Below are 24,617 nucleotides of genomic sequence, written 5' to 3'. Positions count from 1 at the left end.
ATCTTCGTCGCCCGTATACGTGGATAGCTCGACTTGCGGTCGGAGCTCCCTTACCCTTTGTGGCTCCACGGCCAGAGTGCTCACGCGGTCTGTGACCGTGTTGGACAACCCAGCGACACGCTGAAATGTGTCCAGGTGATGTGCCAGCACTTGTTCCTCCGGCTGGGGAAATGAATCCTCTTTGTCGCCAGTAGGCAAGGTCGTTTCGGAACGGAGTCGCTTTCCGTCTGCCCGCGCCATGGGAAAAAACAATAACGCGCAACAAAACCACGCGCACAAAAAGGTTCCTGCAGATGAAAGCTCTGCAACCAAAACCAAAGTCCGCCGTGCCATTTCTACGGATGGGAGCAAAAACCACGTTGGGCGCCAACGGTTGGTATCCGGCTTGCTGCGCCCCGTTCGTAGTTAAAGCAAGGACAACAGAGGCTCCAAGTCAAAACAATCGTTACCTAAATGCGGTATATGGCACGGTTGGCCCTGGGACGAGACAGCGGCGTGGCGCCCATGATCTTCGGGCAGCTGCAATCAGCAACAGAGGCTCCAAGTCAAAACAATCGTTACCTAAATGCGGTATATGGCACGGTTGGCCCTGGGACGAGACAGCGGCGTGGCGCCCATGATCTTCGGGCAGCTGCAATCAGCCAGCTTGGCTGATAGCATCCGTTCCAAGGTATATATAGACTGGTAGCGAAATCTCTATAGAAGCCCATACGTTCAGAAAATGGCGGCTGATCAGCTGCGCATGGGGCTTAGCGCCATCTCTATGAGGAGAGAACACTTCCGGCGGAACAAAAAAATAAAGTGGATGTGACGCAATAGCTTGTAAACAAGAGACGTCATTTTGTGTGCACTAGCGCGAAATTTGATCTCAAATTATTTTTCATGGGCCCCTGATTGCTAAGGACTCGCGCTAAGGCGCTTGCTGACGAGTCATCCACAAGTACGCATCAAGTCAACGCCAGCTAATCTAATACGAACTCGTGACTAAATAGTGATGTTTAAGTGTGCTACCGTTCATTTCGCCTCGCTTCTACAAAGAAACTTATTCTTCGAACTTTTATTCGCCGTTCGTGGCATCCTTCGCCGATGGATTGATGATAGATTTGTGGGGTTTAACGTCCCAAAACCACCATATGATTATGAGAGACGCCGTAGTGGAGGGCTCCGGAAATTTTGACCACCTGGGGTTCTTTAACGTGCACCCAAATCTGAGCACACGGGCCTCGACATTTCCGCCTCCATCGGAAATGCAGCCGCCGCAGCCGGGATTCGAACCCGCGATCTGCGGGTCAGCAGCCGAGTACCTTCCACTAGACCACCGCGGCGGGGCCGCCGATGGATTATAAGGCAAACAACAGCGTAGCAGCGTATACATGTGATATACGCAGCGTGGCTTATTTGTTTCACACATACGCAGGCACTTAGCATGCACAATGCTTGTGAGCTTCTCTTTTAAAAGGAAAAAACTACGCCTAGTCACGCCTAAATGATGACATATTAGTTTTATTCAATGTTCAATATAACGCGCATTTATTACACTGCACAAAATAGTAACGAGAACAAATAATATACGCTCATTTTCTGCGTTACATTGTTGTTTTTTTTTTTTGCGTTGTGCTCCGATAAATTACCGCTACGTATGCGAATGAAGACATGCGAATAGTACCGTGATAGATAACTTCGCAATTTGCTCACTGATAACACTAATAGTAGGAACCGCATGCCCAATAAGGAAGCCGTGCTGCAGAGATACTGGCGGATGAAAGGCCAGCGAGCAGTGCATTCTGAACCATTGTCCCTGTTTCTTATCTTGAAGACATGGGTCACCAGGCATACGTCTGTTGCTATTGCACCCTTGCAGAGCACACCATTATCGCTGCTACCGACGAAAGCACTCGGTGTTAAATGATATTCGCATCGTTCCGCCGCCCGTTTGATACTGCACTGAAGACTTTCTCCGACGATAAAATGCGCCTAACAATTTCTCGCACAACAGAGAACGCAAGCAAGCGCAGAACACTAAAACGAATTTTACGAGCGAGCCTTGCCTTCTATGCAGTGCAAAGGCTGCACTGAGTAATAATAGCGTGGGCAGAGGGCGCGAGAATAATAAGAACAGCCACAATGTTTTGCTCATTACACCTACGTAATATTGCTGGGCAAAAGAAATCTCACTATTAGTGTTTGTTCCCTCCACACGCGCTTCAATCGTCATGCTGATGCTTCCGAACCGCTTTTTGCCCGAGCCTTCGCAATCCATTTAAATACACCTTGCCCGTTCCTCGTGGCAGCCTCGGCACTTCCCCCCCAGGGCAGGCTGGCCCTTTTGAAAAGGGCCGCGCAACACGTGGCGTTTTCACTTGATAGCCAGTGCGCGTGTTTCCCACACATTTGACGCTTTCAGGGTTTGTAGTCTCCTGAGATAGTTTGCCAGTGTCCTGACTGTACCTACGACTTCCAGGGCACACTCTTTGATGGTGACTAGTAACATTATCGTTCATTGTGTCAATGCTAGCATTGGTTACCTCGTTTAAAGCCTCGGATCCATTCTGAAGTGAAACTCTGGATTCCTGTATCTTCCCTATCACCGTCAGTTCATTAATTGGCTTCTTGCGTATCAGTTTTTTTCTTCGCTTTTTTGATTCTAGGTAAATGATAACTCTTACCATTCTATGGTCACTGCATCTGATCATGGCAACTACTTCTACATCCTGTACAATGCCTGGGTGTGTACACAAAATGAAGTCTTTTTCATTTTTAGTTTCGCCATTGGGGCTTTGCCACGTCCACTTACGGTAAGCCCGTTTTCTGTAGAAGGTATTCAAAATCCGTAAATATTACATTCTGAGAACTCTACTAATAACTCCCCGCTGGTATTTCTCAAGCCGATGACATATTCCCCACTGCCTGTTCTCCGGTCTGTTTATTGCGTATTTTGGCGTTAAAGCCGCCCATCAGAATAGTATACTGTGACTTATTTTATTAATGGCTGACTCTACGACCTCACAAAAGCGTTCAGCAAAATTACCATCATGCTTCGATGTAAGCACGTAGGCCTGTACCACCTTCATTTTCTATGTTTTGTTAAACTTAATTATGATACTTGCCACCCTCTCACTAATGCTGTAATATTACTCTATGTTACCAGTGATATTCTTGTGTGTAATAAACCCCACCCCTATAGTTCTTTTCTGTCAACTAATCCACGGTAGAATAGGACGTGTCCGTTCTTCAGCACTGTATAAGCCTCACTTGTCCTCTGAACTTCGCCGAGCCAACAGCCTCCGATTCCCCGAATAACGCAACTAGACCAGCCTTACTAGATAGCGTTCTCGCGTTAAACGTAGTCAAGTTCCGATTCCTATTGCGGCCTCTCCGGAACCAGACATTCTTGGCACCCTCCACTGCGTCGCAGGTCTGACCTTGGGCAGTTGCTTCGCAGCTGCTGGAGACTGAGGGCCAAACGTTAATTGGTACTTCCATGAGAGAGGTGTACTGACCAAGTACGGCACCAGGGTGGCCAATCCTGCTCTGGTCAGGAAGGGCACTTTCGGCAGGTGGTCGCGAGTGAGGCCTCGCTCGAGATCTCTTCTTTTTTAGGGGCGAACCTCCTTATGGCGTTTCTTGTGCGTCGCGTCCCCCGTCGTTGTCGTGCGTGACCTGTGGCACATATCCACATGTTACGAAAAACGTGGCCCTGCGTTTTTATCACGCACTCGGGGTTAACAAAGCGCTGACAGCAGAAATGTGGCACCTACTCTCGTTTAGTCCTTGGATTGTCCGCTGGATAGCGGTACTTGTATATGATGACGATATGATAAAAAGTAAGCGAGATGGCGGTACTTGAAGTGTTCACTAGATCGGCGTACGGACGGAGGGACGGACGAAGGTATGAACTTACGCACGGGCGGAAGCACGGACGGATTGATGGACGCTTCGCCCCACTCATCATCACTCTTTCCGTGGATATGCTGTGATTTTTTTTTACAGTGAACTCTGTTATGAGATCACAACTCGGGTCTCGCGCAGTGCCGTAGTTGTCCGCCGCCGCTGCCGGGGTCCGTAACCACATAGCGCGAAATTAAACAAAAAAAAACTAGTACCAATAACGCAGTGGATCTCCCGCCCGAGCCCGCTGGGTGCCAGCCGAGTGTTCTACCACTGAGCTATGCCGTTTTTTTTTCTTTTTATTTGCTGAGCTATGCCGGTGCTTCGGACTTGTTGGCAAACTTGCCTCAGACAGGTTTGATGTCGGGAAAGAAATCGTGTTTATTCGAATTATAAAGAGTTTTAAAACAGCAAAACAACAACCATAGGCGTCACACAATGTAAATAGCGTAACGAGTGGATCGTCCTATGCTCCAACCCATCACAAAAGCTTGTTTTTGTTCCGCTATTAACTGTGATGCATAACTACAGGCATAATTCCCCAATATTGTCAGCCACTGAATGAAGAATTGCCACGAAATTCCTCGCAATAGTTTAGCGATACCACGCTTCTCAGAAGAATGACGAAAAATAGCATAGTGAATGCCGGCCTACTAACGTAAAATTTTTATTAATAATGTCCTAGTGGGTATCAAGCAAGTATGGTTGCAGCAGTTACCCAATGACTGTTTAGAATAGGCTCTGAAAGGCCGCTCATCTAGCTTTCGCTGTGACTGTGCTACGCCTTCCGCGCAGGCATCATGCGTTTTAAGTAAATATACGATAATGAGTGATCCAGCATTACAACCAAATTTTGTCATTGCATGCTGCGCTATCCTTAGTGCTGTCGAATATCAGCTCTCTAACTTCACATTCTTCGTAGCTCGCGCGGCTTTTGTTTAACCGTTTAAAAGTTGATATTTCCAACTAAACAAAAAAAAAATGGCATGGTTTCGAACCTCTGACCTTGCGAGCTTAGGCCGACCCTCCTTCTCACTTATTTGTTCTCTCCCAACATTTTCCTGTTGATTTTGACGTCAAGAGAATTACTTTTTCTTTCCTCGAAATTGATGCAATAAAAAACTAGTTGCGCACGCATCAGAAGTATATGATTGCATTCTTCATGTGTCAAAATGACACACGAATGACTGCGGAATAATAAAGTGTTTAATTGCATGCTAACTGCAAATAATTGCTAAAACTCACACAACACGCTGCATTACTTGATTTTTTTTTCTGGCGCTTTGAAAATGTGTGACGTGAGTTTGAATTCATGCCTGAAGGTGACAACGGAGCTATATTTGGTACGTGTTCATTTTCAAAGAGATGCAAACACGGATGCCGGAAGGAAGTCAAGACATTACAAACGACGACTAAAACGGGGGTATGTAAAGCAGGACTTATCTGCAATCAACGAACTTGTCGATCCGACACGCGCGAGGGTCATGCGTACGAGAACTGTCAAGGCGTTTAATTTCATCTTTATTAATCGACGGCTGTATTATGCATGCGCTACTTGTTTATCCTGTGCAGTATGGCATGTTCTGCGACCTTGCCGATACATGATGTCAAGGATATTGGCATCATGTTGTCCAAGTTAGGGGGCTTTCCTGGCTTAGGAATAAGGATCGTGCTGGCCAGCTTCCACTGCTCTGGCACCCTGCCTTCTTTCCATGCTGAATTGATCATATCCCTCAGGGTTTCAATTGAATCATTATCAAGGTTACGCAGGGCCTTGTTTGATATACCGTCCGGGCCAGGGGCCGACCTGCCGTTGAGATCATGCAAGGCTCTTCTGATCTCCTCGATGTTAAAGTCGCCCTCAAGACCTGGATTTGGCGTGCCCTGGTACTGTCTACTTGGTGGTGCCAATCCTCTTTTGATTGGGAGGTACTTATGCACGAGCTGCTGGACAACTTGCTGTTCTGTAGTGCGTCCTATCTCTTTATGCAAAATTCGAGCGATAACATGCTTTTGATTTGTTTTGGTGGTGTTTTCGTTGAGGAGATGCTTTAACATATTCCATGTCTTGCCATTGCGCATCTGACCATCGACGGAGTTGCAGATTTCGTCCCATTGCTGCCTCGATAGTGCGCGACAATGTTCCTCGACTGATCTGTTTACCTCAGCTATCTTCTTCCTCAGTCTTCGGTTCAGGCGCTAACCCTTCCAACGGTTCAGTAGTGCTTGCTTTGCCTCAAGAAGATGAGCAAGCCGGCTATCCATTCTTTCAACCGGAAGATCTGTGGTAATGGTGGAGGAGACGGATTTGATGTCATCTTTAATCTGTTTGACCCACTGCTTCAAGCCTTGTCTGTGGCCATCTTGTTCCCTTTCCATCCTTATCTTCCTGAACTTATCCCAGTCTGTGAAGTGGAATTCTCTCTGCTTTTTACGCTCCACGGAGAAGGTAGTGGCAAGAATGCAAAGGTCACTCCCTAGGTCTACAGCAAGGTTCATCCACTGGGCCTTCTTGATGTTCCTTACAAATGTAAGGTCCGGGGTGGAATCTCTGCAGCAAGATGTACCAAGCCTTGTTGGTAGGCTGGGGTCTGTGATTAGGGTGAGATCAAGTTCACTGGCACTTTGCCAAAGTCGATTTCCTTTCCTAGTGTTGTACTTGTAACCCCATGTATGATGAGGGGCGTTGAAATCACCTGCTATGACGAGTGGACATTCCCCGGCGATATTAACAGCTTTCTTTAGAACCGTCTTGAACCCTTGCTTTTGTTCATTTGGACTGCTGTATATATTAAGAATGAAAATGCTCTGACGGTTGCTGGTACCCGGCACGATCTCTACCAAGACGTGTTCCAATCGGCCTGCTTCTATCTTGAGGTCATGGGTTACGTGCGTTAGTTTGTTGCATACGAAGGTGCAGACTCCCCTCCCTTCAGTATCCCCTATTACAGGCCGGAATCCAGGCAACGTTGCTTGCGGTGAAAGGGTCTCTTGTAATAATATAATATGAGGCTTTTCTTGGCTGCTCCTGATATACTGCTGCAGGGTTGCCTTCTTTTTAAGGTAACCTCTACAGTTCCATTGCCAGATACGAAATGCTTCACGTAGCGCTGCCATCATGGTTATTACATGGGCGGCCAGAGCCTGATTCTGCACCTGTCGACAGGTTTGGTACCACTAGTATTGGTGGCCGAAGGGGTGAGCTTGGTGCATGAGGAGGCCTTGCTGTGTTGTGCAGATATGCTTCGACTTTTGTAATGCGCAAAGTCATATGCTCTTCCAGTGCCGCCACGCTTGATTGTAGCCTACCCATCTGCTCGCTAAGATTGGCTACTACTTTGCTGAGCATGTCAAACACCTCTTTCATATCTGACATGGTCGTTTGGTTGGCTTCCACGTGTTCTGCCATGACTGCCCTCTTTTTCGCGGTTCTCGAGTCCCCCACGTTTTCAGTCACAGGGACATCAACTGGCTGAGGCATTAGCTGTGAAGATTGCGCGCTGGTTAGCTTAGTGAGAAGAATTTTTATTTCCTTTAACTCAGCTGATAGCCTCTCATTCGATTTTGTAAGTCTCGCGTTTTCTTGCTCTAGCTGTGCAATTCTATCATGCTCTGGCAGCTCACCTGTCATCACCTCTGCCCCGCCGTTGCGCACTCGCTCAGCCCAGCTGCCTTTCGAAGTAACTGCAGGCGTCCTCCCCGGGTGTGAAGCCGTGATCTCGAACTGAACGCCAGGCAGCTGGCCATTCGGGTGCCGCCCAGGCTGCTCCCGACCCTGATGGTGACCTTGAGAACTCGGGCGCCCCCGTGATTGGGAGCGGGCCTTGGGTCTAGAACCTCTTCTGGAACGCGACCTCCCCTTGGAGTGGGGCCGCCTTTGCTGTTCTTGTGTAGTCTGGATGCTCTGGGTCCCGTAGGCTGGAATAAGCTGCTTGTCATTGATGTCCGGACTCGATGTGATTGATGCGTCCCGGGCTTCTGCGGCTGCTCGCGATCTTTCCCAACGTCTGCGTCTGACGACGTATGGCACTAAGAACCTGTTCTTGCACTCCTTGTCTGCCGTGGGATGGTGACCGTCGCACAGCCTGCATCTTGGATTGCACTGGTGCAGGCTATCTGGGTTATTGATTTCGCAGCCTCTGCAGATTGTTTCAGCTGGGTTCGGACAGACGTCAGACCGATGTCCCAGCTTTCCGCAGACGTAACAAATATCGATGTTCTTGCGGTAAAGGGAGCACTGCAAAAGTGAAGGTCCATATCTGACGAATCTGGGCACCTTGTGTCCTTCGAACGCTATGACGATTGTCCCGGTGTCTTTGATTCTCTTGGCCTGCAGCGCGAGCGGGTTGTTCGCGTTCACAATCTTTCGGGTCAAAATGTCCTGAGTATCGCTTACGGGGATCCCGCGAATCACTCCTTTACAAGTGTCGTGGGGTGCCGCGGAGTACGCGCTAACCTCGAAAACTTTGCCTCCAATGTCAATTTGCTTGACCTTGAGGTATCTTGAAGCTCTGTCTTGGTCCGGAGTGCTTGCCACAATAATGTTCTGCTGCAAGTTGGAACAGATGATGTCCTGCATGGCCTCTTCCTCTTTGACGCCGGCCGCCAGTACTATCGCGTCTGCCACGGCTCCAGTGCCAATTCTCGAGATATTTAATCCTCCACGTGGTCGTAGCACAATTTTGCTGAAGTCCTTAGGTAGTGGCGGCATGCGTCCAGCTCGCACGATTGTATGCTTGGTGTCATACCTACTAGGACTGGCTCGAGCGTCTCCCGCAACGCCGGCCTCGGTCGAACCCTTGGCAGCAGGAACGCTAACCGCGGCTTGCTTATTCCTTGAGCGTCTCGTTTCGGCTTCCTTCCAACCCATTTCTTCCGTGCAATCCTCTGGAGAGATGTCCTCTCCATCTACTTGGTATTCCATTCTCAGTTGCAGCACGGCCGGACTCGACTCCTTCCCCGGCGCTCCCCTTACGGCCTTTGCATTGGGGCGTTTTGCTGCCTGCCGCCGCAAGTTTGGGGTGGCGCTGCTAGACCACTGTTGCTCCGCCGCCTCCAGGCGCGTTCACGGGCGCAGTGTGCGCGCCACAGCGCTATGGCCATCATAACAGCGCTGAGTACGAGGAACAGAACCAACTGCGGCGCCTGAATTCTTGAAGATAAACGTTTTATCCACACAATAAAGCTCGGTCGTTGCATGTGATGAGGTTAAAATGGTATAGTCGACCTCTGAGAGCACCGCTTACCCAGTCGCAACCATTCCGGCAGCTTTCCCTGATTTTCGCACACGCGTGTTGTCACAAGCAACCGTAATCCATTACAGCGCACAAAATTCAGAGAGAAAAGCAATATTTATTTTGTCGTAAGGTGGACTAGCTACGGTGCTACAGAATGGGCACGTCCTTTGCTACAGGGGCTTGGCAGACAGAAGAGAACTGGGAGTGGGGTTCCTAATTCACAGAAACATAGCTGGCAACATAGAGGAATACTATAGCATTAATGAAAGGGTGGTAGGTATCGTAATTAAACTGAATAAAAGATACAAGATGAAGGTAGTACAGGCTTACGCGCCTACATCCAGCCATGATGACGCTTCAGTTGAAAGCTTCTATGAAGACGTGGAATCTGCAATGAGTAAGGTAAAAACACAGTATACTATAGTGATGGGCGACTTTAATGCAAAGGTAGGGAAGAAGCAGGCTGGAGACCAGGCAGTAGGAGATTATGGCATTGGTAGTAGAAACGCCAGAGGAGAGCTACTAGTAGAATTCGCAGAACGCAATAATTTACGGATTTTGAATACCTTCTACCGAAAACGAGAAAACCGCAAGTGGACATGGAGGAGCCCTAATGGCGAAAATAAGAACGAAATAGACTTTATAATGAGTGCACACCCTGGAATCGTGCAAGATGTGGAAGTGATTGGCAAGGTACGATGCAGTGACCATAGAATGGTGCGGTCTCGAATTCGCCTGGACTTGAAGAAGGAACGGCAGATACTGATACGCAAGAAGCCAATAAATCAGCTAGCACTGAGAGGGAAAGTACAGGAATTCAGAGTGTCGCTGCAGAACAGGTACTCGGCTCTTAGTGATGAAACCAACCTTAGCGTAGATACAATGAATGATAATCTGACGAGTATCATTACGGAGTGTGCAGTGGAAGTTGGAGGCAGGGTAGTTAGACAGGACACTGGCAAGCTTTCCCAGGAAACGAAGAACCTAATTAAGAAGCGTCAAATCATGAAAGTGTCAAGTACAACAGACAAAATAGAACTGGCAGAGCTTTCGAAGTTGATTAATAGACGTAAAGTATGCGATATAAGAAGGTATAACATGGAGAGAATTGAACACGCTCTGAAAAACGGAGGAAGTGTCAAAGCATTGAAGAGGAAACTTGGGATAGGCAAAAGTCGGATGTATGCACTAAGGGACAAAGAAGGCAAAATAACTACCAATATGGATAGGATAGTTAAAATAGCGGAGGAGTTTTACAGAGATCTGTACAGTAGCCGAGACAACCACGACCTTAATACTATAAGAACTAGCAGTAACCCAGATTACACCCCACCAGTAATGATCGAAGAAGTCAGAAAAGCTTTGGAGAGCATGCAAAGGGGCAAGGCTGCTGGTGAGGATCAGGTAACATCAGATCTGCTGAAAGATGGAGGACAGATTGTGTTAGAAAAACTAGCCACCCTGTTTACGAGGTGTCTCCTGACGGGAAGGGTACCAGAGTCTTGGAAGAACGCTAACATCATCTTAATACATAAGAAAGGAGATGACAAGGACTTGAAGAATTACAGGCCGATCAGCTTGCTCTCTGTAGTATATAAGCTATTTACAAAGGTAATTGCTAACAGAGTAAAGAAAACATTAGAATTCAATCAACCAAAGGAACAAGCAGGATTTCGAACAGGCTACTCAACAATTGACCACATTCATACTATCACGCAGGTAATAGAGAAATGCTCAGAGTATAACCAACCCCTATACATAGCCTTCATAGATTACGAGAAGGCGTTTGATTCAGTAGAAATATCAGCCGTCATGCAAACACTGCGGAATCAGGGCGTAGATGAAGTATATATAAACATTCTGGAAGAAATCTACAGGGGATCAACTGCTACCATAGTGCTTCATAAAGAAAGCAACAGAATACCAATCAAGAAGGGTGTAAGGCAGGGGGACACAATTTCCCCAATGCTATTTACCGCGTGCTTACAGGAGGTTTTCAGAAGCCTAGAATGGGAACAGTTAGGGATAAGAGTCAATGGAGAATACCTTAGTAACCTGCGCTTCGCCGATGACATTGCATTGCTGAGTAACTCGGGGGACGAATTGCAACTCATGATTACGGAGTTAGACAAGGAGAGCAGAAAGGTGGGTCTTAAAATTAATCTGCAGAAAACGAAAGTAATGTTCAACAACCTCGGCAAGGAGCAGCGCTTCGAGATAGGTAATAGTGCACTTGAAGTTGTGAAAGACTATGTCTACTTAGGGCAGGTAATAACCGCAGAGCCGAACCACGAGATTGAAGTAACTAGAAGAATAAGAATGGGGTGGAGCACATTCGGCAAGCACTCTCAAATTATGACAGGTAGTTTGCCACTATCCCTCAAGAGGAAGGTATATAACAGCTGTATCTTGCCGGTACTTAGCTACGGAGCAGAAACCTGGAGACTTACAAAGAGGGTTCAGCTTAAATTGAGGACGACGCAGCGAGCAATGGAAAGAAAAATGGTAGGTGTAACCTTAAGAGACAAGAAGAGAGCAGAGTGGATTAAGGGACAAACGGGGGTTAAGGATATCGTAGTTGAAAAAAAGAAGAGGAAATGGACATGGGCCGGGCATGTAGCGCGTAGACAGGATAACCGCTGGTCATTAAGGGTAACTGACTGGGTTCCCAGAGAAGGGAAGCGGGTTAGGGGGAGACAGAAGGTTAGGTGGGCAGATGAGATTAAGAAGTTTGCGGGTATAAATTGGCAGCAGCAAGCACAGGACCGGGTTAACTGGCGGAACATGGGAGAGGCCTTTGTCCTGCAGTGGACGTAGTCAGGCTGATGATGATGATGAAGGTGGACTAGAACTTCCCGTAGGTAGACGGCGATGACTCCGCTTTCCGTTTCGTCGGCTGTCGAGGAGCCGAGGTGGCCGAGGGGCCACGCGCTGCAGGTTCTTTACGCGGACTCTTCGTAGCCGAGACCATATACGAAGGATACTGATCGAAGACCGTGGGCACGGCTCCTGGACGCAGTTTCCGGATACGATATCCGGGAACAGTCATTTTCCGTGAAGTGTTTGCTGCACACTACAGTCGATGCGGACTTGTCATTGATGACGAGGTTTTCACGTGAAACATTTTTCCTCCACTTCGAACACAGTTCCTCATCGCTAGGAAATTGGTGGTACGACACACCCGGTGTCTTCCCTTGCTGTGACTTACACAGCGGCACGCAACAATAAACCATGGCTACGCTAGTGCAGTTAGCGTGTCTGATGCATTGTTTACCCAAGGTCATCGAACGCAGTCAAGAAAAGTCGCAGTCGGCGACGCGGGGAGCCGGCGGAGCTTACAATGAGGTGGTGCTGCCCTCTACGCGTCAGAAAAAAATATATGCGCGGCGCCGGTATTGAGAAGGCCGTAAGGAGCGTGCGGAAGGAGCGTCGAGTCCGGCCGTGGTTGCAGATACTGGAACGCGCAGAGCGTTGAGTCGCGTTGGCGCCGCGCCGGCGCATCGGCGACAATCGCCTCCTTGGTTAGGCCTAAATCCCCCGGTAGCGTTGCCGTGTAAAAATGTCCCCAAAAAAAAAAACGTTTTAAAAGTCCACTCACCGGCACAAAGGTGGTATCTGCTGATCTCTTAAGAACTTAGGCACACGATGAGAGTAAAAACTCGGCGACAAATTCGTGAATACTACAGGAAAGCATTTTTGAAAGCAGGAACCGATCTTCGCGCGTCCGCACTGGTCGGCACCTAGAGCGTCTCCCATGATTTGAGACGCCACTCCAGAAATTTCGACCACCTTTAACGTGCACCGTGTCTCAAGCATTTTCGCCAAGTGCGGTGGTCGGAATTCGATCGACCGTGGCTGGTAGAAACGTGCTGGTTCGCTTTTATCATGACGGAGGTGACAAACTGAGCACTGTGCTTCACCAAAGGTGTCTTGGGAAAGTAGACCGCCGCATTTCGTCGCTCAATAGCGAAGCAATGCGGGGCATGCGCATAATACCGGAAGGGAACACAAAATAAAAAGGCAGGGAGGAGGGAACACACATATAGACCAGAGTGCGCCCATAGAGAAAGAAGAAGACAAGAGAGGACACTCCGCGAAACCTGGCCTCAGGAATTGGGTCACGACTATGTAACGAACTAGTGCTCTCACCGAACGTCAGAGGGCGCAAGCGCAAAAAAAAAAACAGTTATAATCAATGCAACAAAATTGTTTTCACAAAATAATAATTATACGCCCAAACTTGGTATGTTCTTTATACATAAAAATAATTTATTCAACACACCTTACGCGGTTATTTTTCTTCAGCCGCACTGTCATAAACACCATCTACCCAGCGACAAGCCCATGCATGACTGACAGCGAGAAGCTTTCGTCGCTTTCGTCAACGTCGGCTGCGTCGGCGTTTTCGTGCGTGAGATAACAGGTGAGGCACGTTTTCAAGCGAAGCTTGTTGAATGACATGTTGTTGGTCTTGTTGGGTATTTTTTTCAGAAAACGGTTACACCTGCGCGAATAAGACACCATGCAACAAACATAGAAAGATGCACACACACACACGTTGCGCTTCGTGTGTGCGAGTTTGTTTCTTACGTGGCGTTTCATTCACGCAGTTGTAACCTTTTTCTGAAGCTTGTAAGGACTGGGAGGTTCGCTAAAAAGAAAGTTTGTGGCTCTATGCGGCGGCTAGACGGGAACATTATGCAACGTATGCAGTATAGCAAAGGCGGTACGGCGTCAAGCCGAGGCGACGCGTGCTGCGTCTGCCACGGACGCGAGCGTCTGTGCGCTGAGCATAGCTGGGCAGCTAGGTCATAGGCTCGGTGGCTCGGTGCAAAATATTGAGAAGCGTTCGCTGGGCCTCGCATGCTTCACGACGCGTTTCCCGAAGGCTCGGAACACGAATAATTCTTGGTGTGCCGGAGGCAAATCTGGACTAGCTAAGTGGCCATCTTCGTTTCTTCGCTAGCCTTGTGCCACTAGTGCAAGCTGCTCACAAATTTTTTTGACGTTTCCAATAGAATTTTACCGCACAAATTTCAACTACGATTTTTCTTCCCAATGTACTGCTGATACTGCGTACGTACGAAGGTGTTCTAAAGTTCCCAGGCCGCGATACCATTGCATTACAAGGGATAGCGGCTTGGAAACTTCTGAAGATCTTTGTACGTGGTCTTGACGTATATCTTTGTAAGTCAGAGTTTTATGGGTCAGAGATGTATCACTGGTTTTGTATTGTACATCGATTAGCTAATCATTCAAAGGGGTTTGTTGGTACACTTATGACGTGCACATATCTTTTTCGTGATTTGACAGCGAAGCATCCACTTACTAACATTTTCAGACCGCGCTGATGCCATGTCGTCCGGCGGTCCAAGCTACGGCAGCTACTGCTGTGTATCGTGGTGCTTCAACAATGGCAGAACCCACAAGAAGCTTGAGACGAGTTTCTTCCGCACACCACGGGACGGCAGGTGTGTTAAAGCTTTTGTATGGTTTGCATGCCTTTAGGCTTACTGTTCGTACTTGCTTAGTGAGGGTAACAATAAAAAATCACTATTCAAGCACTTCCCCTTTCAGCTGATAGTTCATTGCCAATGCAGGATGAAAGCATGGATGCAGTATGCTGGACGCGATGATCTCCTGAGTAAGCCGGCCAGCCTATTGTACGCAACGTACAGGGTTTGTAGCGACCATTTTACTGCTCAAAGTTTCATGGACCCTGGGCACACAAGGCTTACAAGAATGGCTGTTCCCAGTGTGCAACCAGCTGCACCATGTAAGTGATTGACTGAAACTCAAATATGTGCAATTGCAGCCACTTGTATTGAATCAGTGGCGACAGTTAACCGCGAAGATCTTTGTAACCGATGGAGAAACCTCACTATAGAAGTAACACTTGGAAAGTCTTAAATTTTGTGAATTGTGGGCTATTACCTTCCTAACAGCAGCTTTACATTTCTGTCGTTTTTTGATGCTCTTGACCTGCGCAACTTGTTTTGAAAGACTTTAAATGGCTATTTCACGTTATCTTCAAGCCTGAGTGCACATGTACATATACCTTTCATCGGTGAAAGCTGGCACTGTTGATAATTCCAAAAATCACAAATTACTTGTTTCCTAGTTGGTGCCTTCTCTTTTCTTCCACGTTCGACCAATTTATGCGTTTGAAAGAGCTGTTTAAGTTTCCCCATGCTACAAGCTTTGTAACTTGTACCAACTGCACATATATGCACGTTCTCCGAGCGTCGCTTCAAATAGTGACTGTGACATGAGTGCAGAAGCTGCACTGCAAGGTGCGGATGAGCTTCAGTTTGTGTTATTTTAAGCCTCTTACTGACACATTGTCGTAATTTCATTTCTTCAGGACCTGCGGTAGAGGCTTCAAAAAGCGGCTCCCACACATTGAGGTGCCCCGATGAGCAGGGTGCGTTCAGTGTCGCGATTTCTTTTTTTTACCCAAATTGACTGTTGACCAAACCTCTGCAGGTGGCAGCTCCCTTGTAGCTGGTGAAAGAATTTCTGCTGACTTCGTTTTGCCGGAGAAAACCTTAACCAGTCGTTCGGTTTTCACAAAAAGAACTTATGTGACCGGTAAGTTGTATGTTCACTGCAACACCAGAGTGGATTGATATTGAGACTTCCGCAGGCCGCTCGCAAGATTGTTCCGACAGCACTGTCCGAGGCACTGAACAAGCTTCACAAGACCCTCCAGAAGATGTCTCCGCCAACAGCTCCACGTCTGAGTGCCCTAGAGAAAATTGTGACTATGCTTTTATTGCAGCTGTTTTTAATCTGCTATTTTATGTTTAGGACATTCTGAGGAAACTATGCTCAAAAGGACACTACGTGTGCACTTACAAAATGTAAGGGTGGGCTCTCAGTGATTTTCATTTTTTTGTGCATTGTCAACATTGTGAATGGTTTGTTTTTAGGTAGTGGAATCGAAAACTTTGCACCACAGAAAGTTGTGCACCTTGGGTCTGAAAGAGCGAGGAAAGTGCTTTTATGGGATTAGTTGTTCTTCGCTTTTACATCCATTTTTTGTTTATTGCAGTGCGTTTCTGTGTGCCAGCGACAATGTCTCCATCAATGAAGTACAAGCAAACCATTAAACATCTGCAAGCCAAAGTAGCAGCACAGCGGACCCACCAGTATTTCACAATGCTCAAAGCATACCACGTCCCCAGCAAAAATTTTGGGAATCTCACTGTGCCATCAGAAGCAGCTTTTGCATACGTACAACAACTTGAATCTCACTTTTTTGCCATGATTGAGGCCACTGCACATCACCTGAAAGTGTGCGATGTTTTGTATCACCATCTGTCAAGTGTTGGCGATTTTCATTTCTGCTCTGCTAGTTGTCGCGCGAAGTTTCTGAAAATGTTTTGCCGGGTTCGTTTATGTTGGCATGTGCGTTTTGTGAACCGAAACTTAGATAGGGTTAGGTTCCAGTCTTCAATCTCAGGCATACAGCTTGACAAGTTCAAAGGTTAGCAATTAGCGGCGGGTTTACATAAAGTATTCGAGTTGAGCCGAATCCTACAATAGCTTTGTTATGTTATTACTTCGTTACAGCAGACTTCATTATGGTCTTAAATGCTTATATTCAGTTCAACTGGACTAACCACTCCTTCGTTGCATACATTGTTTAGGTTACCCACTATGAGGAGTAGGGACACTGTGTATTCGCTCGAAGTGATTTGCATAACCTTAAAAAGAATGTTGGGTATCCTGTCTGTATTTTTGTAGCAAATGCGGGCGAACTGTACACTTTACTGTGGGTCGCTTGGTCACTGTGTATGCTTTATCTCTCCAGCTCAAGTAATATATCGATAACAAAACCGCTTGTTGAAATGTCTTCGAGTGGGTAAGGAACACAGTTTGAAGTGGGCACGGTTCACGTTATCACGCTTTTCGTATTTTAGCTTCGCACCAACCTCCTCATCTCGCCAATCAAAATTTTCAAAAGAATACCCAAACTTGTAGCGTTTGATGGGGCTGCGGATGCTGCCATTTTATTTTTATTTAGCTTGTGAGTGATAACGTACGATGTAGAGCCTTTGCGAAAAATAATGAGCCAAAGTGGTTTCCTTCTGCTATTTATCAGCCCTGTAATACCGCTCTCGTAGCACCAATTAAGGCCCACAATTCTGTATAAGTGATGACTACAATCTATTTTAGCTCGCAAGCGTCACAGCAACACCCTGACGCAAATCGCTTGGGATCTTATGTTTTTGATGAAGGCGACGCATAAGAAGAGCCACAAGACCTGCCAATTTGTAGTATAAAGTTTGTCTTTCACGTAGTGAACAAGCTGCAAAGCCCTACCTTTCTGAGGACAAGCAGGCATCAAGTCTGCTTTTTTTTCATTTTGGACTAGCTGTTCTTAAGCACAGCCAGCACACTGCACCTTTGCCTTTCTGCTATATTGTGTCGTGTGGTTTCTGTGCACTCTTTTTTTCTATGCATTATTTCGGTTAACCCCAGGCGTGATTCGCGACTTCATTGCTGTGTATATGTCACTTCTTCCTTCTTCATCAGCATTGTGCGCTGTGTTTTTGCCATAGATCCTTACTTACCCACTGGCCCGGTGTGTCATACTTCACCAGCTTCTCGGCTTCTGCCAACTCTAGCAATGTGTGCGTTGTCTGTGTTCTCTCTGTATTTGTTACAATTTATTTGTAAGGCGAGATGCATTTGTTGTCTACCTTTGTCAGATTGTGCTTTTTATATTCTCAGACTCTACCTTGCCTTTGAGTAAAACATTGCGGATACTCTCTCTTTGACTGATATATACATTGATCACTTGTTCCAAAAGAAAAACACAAGCGCGATGAATAAAACCGTAGGGAATTATCATTACCTGCATCTCGTTTTATTATAACTTAATCGAAATAAAAATCACGTCACGACCAATTCGCACGAACCACTGAACAAAACAAAACAGGGAATCGCTAAATCAAAACGACCTACAAAAACTATCCATTTGGGCGATGAAAAGTGGTCTGAAATCATGAACTTTTGTCATAGCCAAACGTCGGTTACGCAAAGTAATTCAAAATTTGCTCCGGTGAAACCGAAACAGGAAGCGCACGCCACTTGCTTTCACCAACCACCAGGTGTGCTAGGGTCGATTGGGCCGCTGGGGTCTACGGGGGTGTCCACTCTTAACCTTTTTTTCTATTTCTCTATGGCGTGCCTATCTCGCTCCCAGGTGTCGCACACAGACGCCATTTTGTTTTGAACAGCCAAGGCGGGTATCTCGTGCGAACGTGTAGGAAGCGGCTGTTCCGGGACTTCAAAATGCGAGAAAGGCCTGTTCACGCCGGTCCCGGTTACAAGAAGTCGTCTGGACACCAAAGCGCCATTTATGGGTGCCACAACAACCAGCACAAAAGGAAGAAATTATTCAGCCCTGTATGTGACCATCACAACACAACGCGGAAATCGTGCCAGTGCGGTGTTTTCAGATTTCCATTCGCAACAAAAAAATGTCGAGTTCCACCGCTAGTGGATAATCGCAATCAGCAGGAAAAACTAGTAGAAGTGCACGAGACTGGTATTACGTGACGTGAATGGACGACACACTCAAATGCCAGGCGCAAACATGATAATCATAGTATGAAAATCATTTGTGGCCCAAGTTACATGCCTACCACTACTGGCGTTAGTATTGCAAATGTTATTGGGACCATCTTCACGCGACTATAAACTTGCATCTTATCTAGATACGTGAGTGCGCGTAACATTTTATTTGTGTTTACTGCGTACTACGTCCGTTGTGTTTATTTCAAAGAGACATATCAACCTTCCTCATTCGTGCTTCGCATATCATCGATTCCCACTGTACGTGGGGTCTCCCATTTTTTTCTCATTCTGTTCACCATGAAATATTGTACAGCCGGTAAGTGTAGTCAGGAAAACTTAGTGGCTCATATACATTGCGTTCACCGCGTGTACGCACATGTTCTTGCACCAGTATATGTAAAATCCTTGTAAGAGTTCAGCAGAAAGATTTATCGATAGATTACGTGCATGACAGTGCTACAACAGAGGTCTGGTTAAGTTACGGAGCAAGAATTGTTTTGTTCAAACGAAAAATTACCGCTGCCTTACGTCGGTCTGTAATAATGCCCCACAAACGGCCAAGTCAATGTTGATTGACATGTGGGGCTCAACGTCCCAAAACCACCATATGATTATGAGAGACGCCGTAGCGGAGGACTTGAGAAATTTGGACAAACTGGAATCCTTTGGCGTGCACGCAAATTCGAGCACACGGGCCTACAGCGCCTCTATAGAAACTGCAGCTGGAATTCCATCCCGCGACCTGTGGGTCAGCCCCTTAGCCAGTAGACCACCGCGGCGGGGCCTGTGCTTCCAGCCGGCGTCACTATGGAGTCTTGCTCTGGCCGGCACTTTCGCAACGCGTGTGCGTTCCCGAGTTCCAGGCATGACTGGCAAAAGATGCGGTGCATGAGTGCAAGCCGGAGTAGGATTCTTGCGCGCTACATTGAGGCTGGCTAAAATCACAAGTTTCGCGAGAATGAGTCGAAATCCATGCTTCCCGCGTTTCTTTCCATCGCAATAGTACGCACATGGTCAAGTTGTTTCAGCAGACTGCAATGCACATTCCAGACTGTTGAGGAAGGTCTCGCCTGTATTTTACAAGAATACAGTGCAAATTTCCAGGAGAGGCGTCAAGCATGCTCACAGCCGTGCTCGGGAAGTTACGCGTTTGGTTTGCTTGCATGAAGCTCGGGGTGTTGCCGCTCTAGCAGCAGAAGGTACGCATTCTAAATATGGCGCCATTTCATCTGGGCTCTAAAATGCAGTGTCACTTTTACCAAACCGGGAAGGCTTTGTTTTCTCCGTTGACGTCACGAGAATAAACTCAGCCATTGTGGCCTATTTCTATGACGGACAGGAGACGACGACAAACCTCCGGAGGTACTTCGCACGTTACACATTTGCAATCTAAGATAGTGAGTTTGAATACCACAAGCCAAGAAGAAATGTACCATGATCCGTGTATGCGTACGTATGTGCACATACTATGGAATCGGACTTTGTGATATACAACACAAGCTACCCCGGAACCAATATAAATCCCCGAATTCTGTGCATAAACGCCTTCCTTCTAACTTACTAGAGTCGACTTTAAATACATGAAAATTTTAAAAAGAATTTTCATTTGTATTGCTTGTAAGGTTTCTCCTATTCTTGGAGTGTTACACCTTGGCAAGATTGACAAACGTTTAGAAGGAGCCCTAGGCAATTTTATTGAGATTTTTTTTTTCAAAACGGAGAAGCGAGCGAGTTGGTACTGATTCATTACGGCGTAAATGTAGCGCAAAAAAGAGACGAGGACAAGAGAGTGAACATTGCAACTTACATCTGAAAGCTTTATTGCTCGAACCGAAATTATATGGGCTCAATTATGTCCAGCGCATGCGCATCGTGGGAGAAACATAAGGCAAGCAACTAAAACGAGAACACACCTTCTGAACCCACCGGCATGCTCTCTTTTCTTGAGTAGTGTCCTTTTCTGATAAGAAGAATAGAAGCGTTCGTAGGGAAACCCTTGGCAAGTTCTCGATATTTTTCCTGGTGTGATTGTTCTTTTTGTAGTGGTCTTCTGTGATAACGTGGGTGATCTAAGAATTGGTCGGGGAAGGCTTGTCGAAGAAATCTCCTTAATGTTTCAAAAGAACTACGCATGCTAACAGTATCTTCAAAAGCGCTATTAAACTTCTTGTCGAAGCATTCCAAGGTTGTGCTGTGCTCGGCTCCGGTCGCATTTCGAAGGAGGCGCGTGTGATGTCACGTGATCCAAGTTTCCCTCCACTACGGCGGCTGTGGTTCTGGGACGTAAAACCCTGGATATTATCGTGCCTCGACTGCACTCTGACCAAGCCTTGCGAGAGAAATGAGTGGCAGCAAAGCACGGGTTACGAGCCTTTTCGGTTATCCTCATTACGCCATCGTCACTGAAGTCGTCCGTCTTGTTAAGGTCGGTTACCGAAAGCGGTGGGAGGAGACGTATCGTGTGTCACAGGCTAAAGAAAGTAGAAGCAGATACGGCGTGAATGTCGTTTTTACGGCTTCCAATAAGCTAGGTGAGACTTACGCCGCGTGAAAAAAAAAATGAGTGAGACAAGAAGCGGAAGTATATTTGTTTTGTGAAACACACCAACAAGTTCGCTGATTATCGTCATATAAGGTCCCTTTCAAATACTCCCACGTTGCACTAAAACCAGAAATTAATGGAACGCAAGAGATTGCTTAGCGGATCTTCTAATGTTTCATTACATTGTTGACACTAATCATAAAATTCTTTGCGTAAATACATCATTTCCTTCTTAATATTCACTGCTTGATATTTGCTGCCGCTTTCCTCCTGCCAATTACTTCATATGTGGTGACTTCAATTTTCTAGACATCGACTGGAATAACCTGTCTGCACCATCCCGTCATTCCAAAGTTTTCTCCAAAATGCTTCCATTTCTCCAAAGTGCTTCCGATTAGCATTACTTCCTCGGCAATCGCTAAACTAATAGAAAAACAAAAAAATATCTTGTGCCACGGGATCAGATAAAATCACAGATAAAATACTTAAAGGTACGCGAACGTGTTCCAGCAAAATATTAGAAATAATATTTCCGCAAACGATAAAAGACAGTACGCTTCCGCATGACTGGAAGCTAAGCAGCATATCTCCAATATTTAAAGCGGGTAATTGGTCCGTTCCTTCAAATTATCGTCCGATTTCTTTAACTTATATACCTTGTAAGCTGCTTGAGCACATAATATACTCTAGCGTGGTAACCCATCTTGAAAACAACTCCACAACAATGGACCTCCACTTAAACCTTGACTCTTCATTTCAAACAGATGTCATCTTCCTCGATTTTTCAAAGGCGTTCGATCGCGTTCCTCATCAAAGACTTACGCTTAACTTTTCCTCCCTAAATCTAGACCCGCTCATACTGTCATGGATACAAGCCTTCCTCACTAATCGATCCCATTACACAGTCATCGGAGGTCACTGTTCCTCGACTACAAATGTAATATCTGGCGTACCTCAAGGTTTCGTCCTTGGCCCTCTCCTCTTTCTAATTTTTATTAATGACCTTCCCTCAAGTGTTACATCTTCGATACGTCTCTTTGCCGACGATTGTGTCGTTTATCGCCGTATATGTGATGGCTCTGATCAACTTGCGCTCCAAAATTATTTAAATGTAATTGAAAATTGGTGTTCTTTATGGATGATGCAACTTGATATTTCTAAGTGTAAATCTATGCAAGTTTTCCGTAAGCGTTCAAACTTAAATTTTATTTATTCCCTGCAGTCTAACCATCTCGCTCTAGCAGAATCGTACCGATACCTGGGTGTTCTCATCAACACCAAACTAACATGGACTGACCATATCGCACAGCTTACTGCCGATGCATCCAAAACATTAGGTTTCATCAGAAGATCCCTGTCTTGCTCACCGGCCTCAGTTCGTAAACTCGTCTACGAAACCTATGTCCGTAATAAACTCGAGTATGCCTCTCCAATTTGGAATCCACACCAATCTTATTTAATAGACGCCATTGAAGCCATTCAAAATCGCGCGGCTCGTTTTATAACCTCCGAATACAATTTCCGCACAAGTGTTACTACTATAAAATCATTACTGTCTCTCACATCTCTGGATCTTAGACGAAAAATAGCACGCCTTTTTTTTATTTCACAAACTGTATTTCAATTATTCTTACTTACATGGCTCCCTGCTTTTCCCACCAATTCGAACATCGCGCCGTCTCTTCAATTCTTTGAGTGTCCAAAATTTAAAAGGTTCAACCAACGCTTTTAACAAATCTTTCCTCCCGTTAACAATTGAGGATTGGAATCGGCTTCCAAATCCAATAGCCAACGAACGAAATACTGTGAAGCTTAAAACCTTACTAGAAACTCATTTTACAACCGCACCGTCGTAATTTCTGCGTAGCCAGTTGCCGTTCTCTCATTTTTTTAAAATCATGCTTTTAGTTGTATAACGAGTTCTGTTTTTATTATTGCCCTGTAATTTTAATTCTTGAATTTTAACCTACTTTATGTTCTTGGTCTGGAATTGCCTTTGTGTATCCTTGTTCGACCCCCTTCCCTCTTATGTAATACCCCGTCAGGGGCCCTAAAGGGAAAATAAGTGATGATGATGATGACGACGACGATGATGAGTGTAAGTGCACGCCAACATTTATGAATGCAGTCTAACGAAGGGCGAAACGGGCGTGGCATATCGCGGTAGCGTGAGGCAGCCAACGATCAAATTGCGTAAAGATGCAATGCTTAACTGTCATCTTACACGTATACAACCCCCAGGTCTGCCAGATCCGTATATTGCATGGACAGATAAGTTTTCTTTCCCGCCGTTGTGCGTGTGTTCGGCTGACGTTCGTGTCTTGACTCGCTACAGTTTGATCGCTTTACCGCGAAAAGACATTCTTGGCGCAAGACGATTACCGAGGCGGGCCAAGAACGCACGCCTCGTAATCGTCGGGCGTCTACATACGTAGATCAGGCGCGCCTAATTTTTGCGGCCACTGGGCGTCTCCGGTCTGAATTATTGAGGGGAAGAATCCCCGATTGCCTGAAATAAAGATGAAGAAGCCCCGTTTGTGGTCTCCTGAATTCACTTCTGCTTGCACTGGTCGATTGCCCGGCGTACGTGATCTTTTCCTGGAGCCAATCGGGCCGATCGAACCCGCCGCCGGTCCCCGTGGGACAGAGGCGCGCACTCGGTTCTCCTCCGCGGTATGGGATGAATGCGTGAAACAGTGTTCAGTTTTGTTACGCGAGTTGTATAGACGATATTGATTTCACAAAACCGATTTTTGTTCGAAACCAGCTGGCAGTGATTAGGATGCTGTAGCACTAGAACTAAAGGAGGAGAAATTTGAGACAAACTATTGGTTAGAACTTACAGACAATGATGCCGAGGAAAGTGTACGGGATTTTCATAGTAGTAAATGTAATGTAGACGTGAAAAGAGGACTTTCATAGTAGTAAATGTAATGTAGACGTGAAAAAATGACGAAAAGCCCGGACCGAACCTGTGACCTGGAAATAACGCCCCCGAGTGTGGAACAAACGAGTGTTCAACTCGCCGTCATGCAGCAGTGCTGACTAAGGTTTAGATGCTGCTACCCAATTAAGTACATCTCACTTGGCGGAGACGCGTTATTCGAATGTCGCGGGCAGTCCACTTCTCTTTCGTCATATATACATAGCATTTAATACATTCCCTACACTTTTTTTAAATGGCATTTCTCTAATCTCCCATTGTAAGGTCTTTCTGGTTAACATTCTCCTCCCTTTCTGTTTGCTTCGTTCCTTCCATTGTTCGTTCTCTTGAAACTGAAAAAGGAACTTTACTGCGCAAAAAAAAAAAAACAAACGACACACCAGCACAATCTTTCAAGCAAACTGATTGTACGTGCCAC

The 24,617-nt window shown here is 46.3% G+C and overlaps 1 long non-coding RNA gene across 3 annotated transcripts; it reads left to right on the top strand.

Annotated features, from left to right (window-relative positions):
* Nucleotides 1-13,308: 13,308 nt before the first annotated feature.
* LOC142774513 (uncharacterized) lies at nucleotides 13,309-23,788 on the top strand. Of its 3 annotated transcripts, XR_012886424.1 has the most exons (5): nucleotides 13,309-13,548; nucleotides 14,467-14,596; nucleotides 14,726-14,901; nucleotides 15,490-15,716; nucleotides 15,772-23,788. It is a non-coding gene; the product is annotated as an uncharacterized LOC142774513 (long non-coding RNA). The 3 variants fall into 3 exon arrangements; XR_012886425.1 differs by lacking the exons at nucleotides 13,309-13,548; nucleotides 14,467-14,596; nucleotides 14,726-14,901 and having other exon boundaries at nucleotides 14,911-15,716; nucleotides 15,772-15,885; nucleotides 16,180-23,788; XR_012886423.1 differs by lacking the exons at nucleotides 13,309-13,548; nucleotides 14,467-14,596; nucleotides 14,726-14,901 and having other exon boundaries at nucleotides 14,911-15,716.
* The last annotated feature ends 829 nt before the right edge of the window (nucleotides 23,789-24,617 follow it).

The sequence above is a fragment of the Rhipicephalus microplus genome, chromosome 10 (assembly GCF_043290135.1).
Source record: "Rhipicephalus microplus isolate Deutch F79 chromosome 10, USDA_Rmic, whole genome shotgun sequence".
NCBI lineage: Eukaryota > Metazoa > Arthropoda > Arachnida > Ixodida > Ixodidae > Rhipicephalus > Rhipicephalus microplus.
The sequence above is the reverse complement of the archived record's forward strand: the minus strand, read 5'-3'. Positions and strand labels throughout refer to the sequence as shown.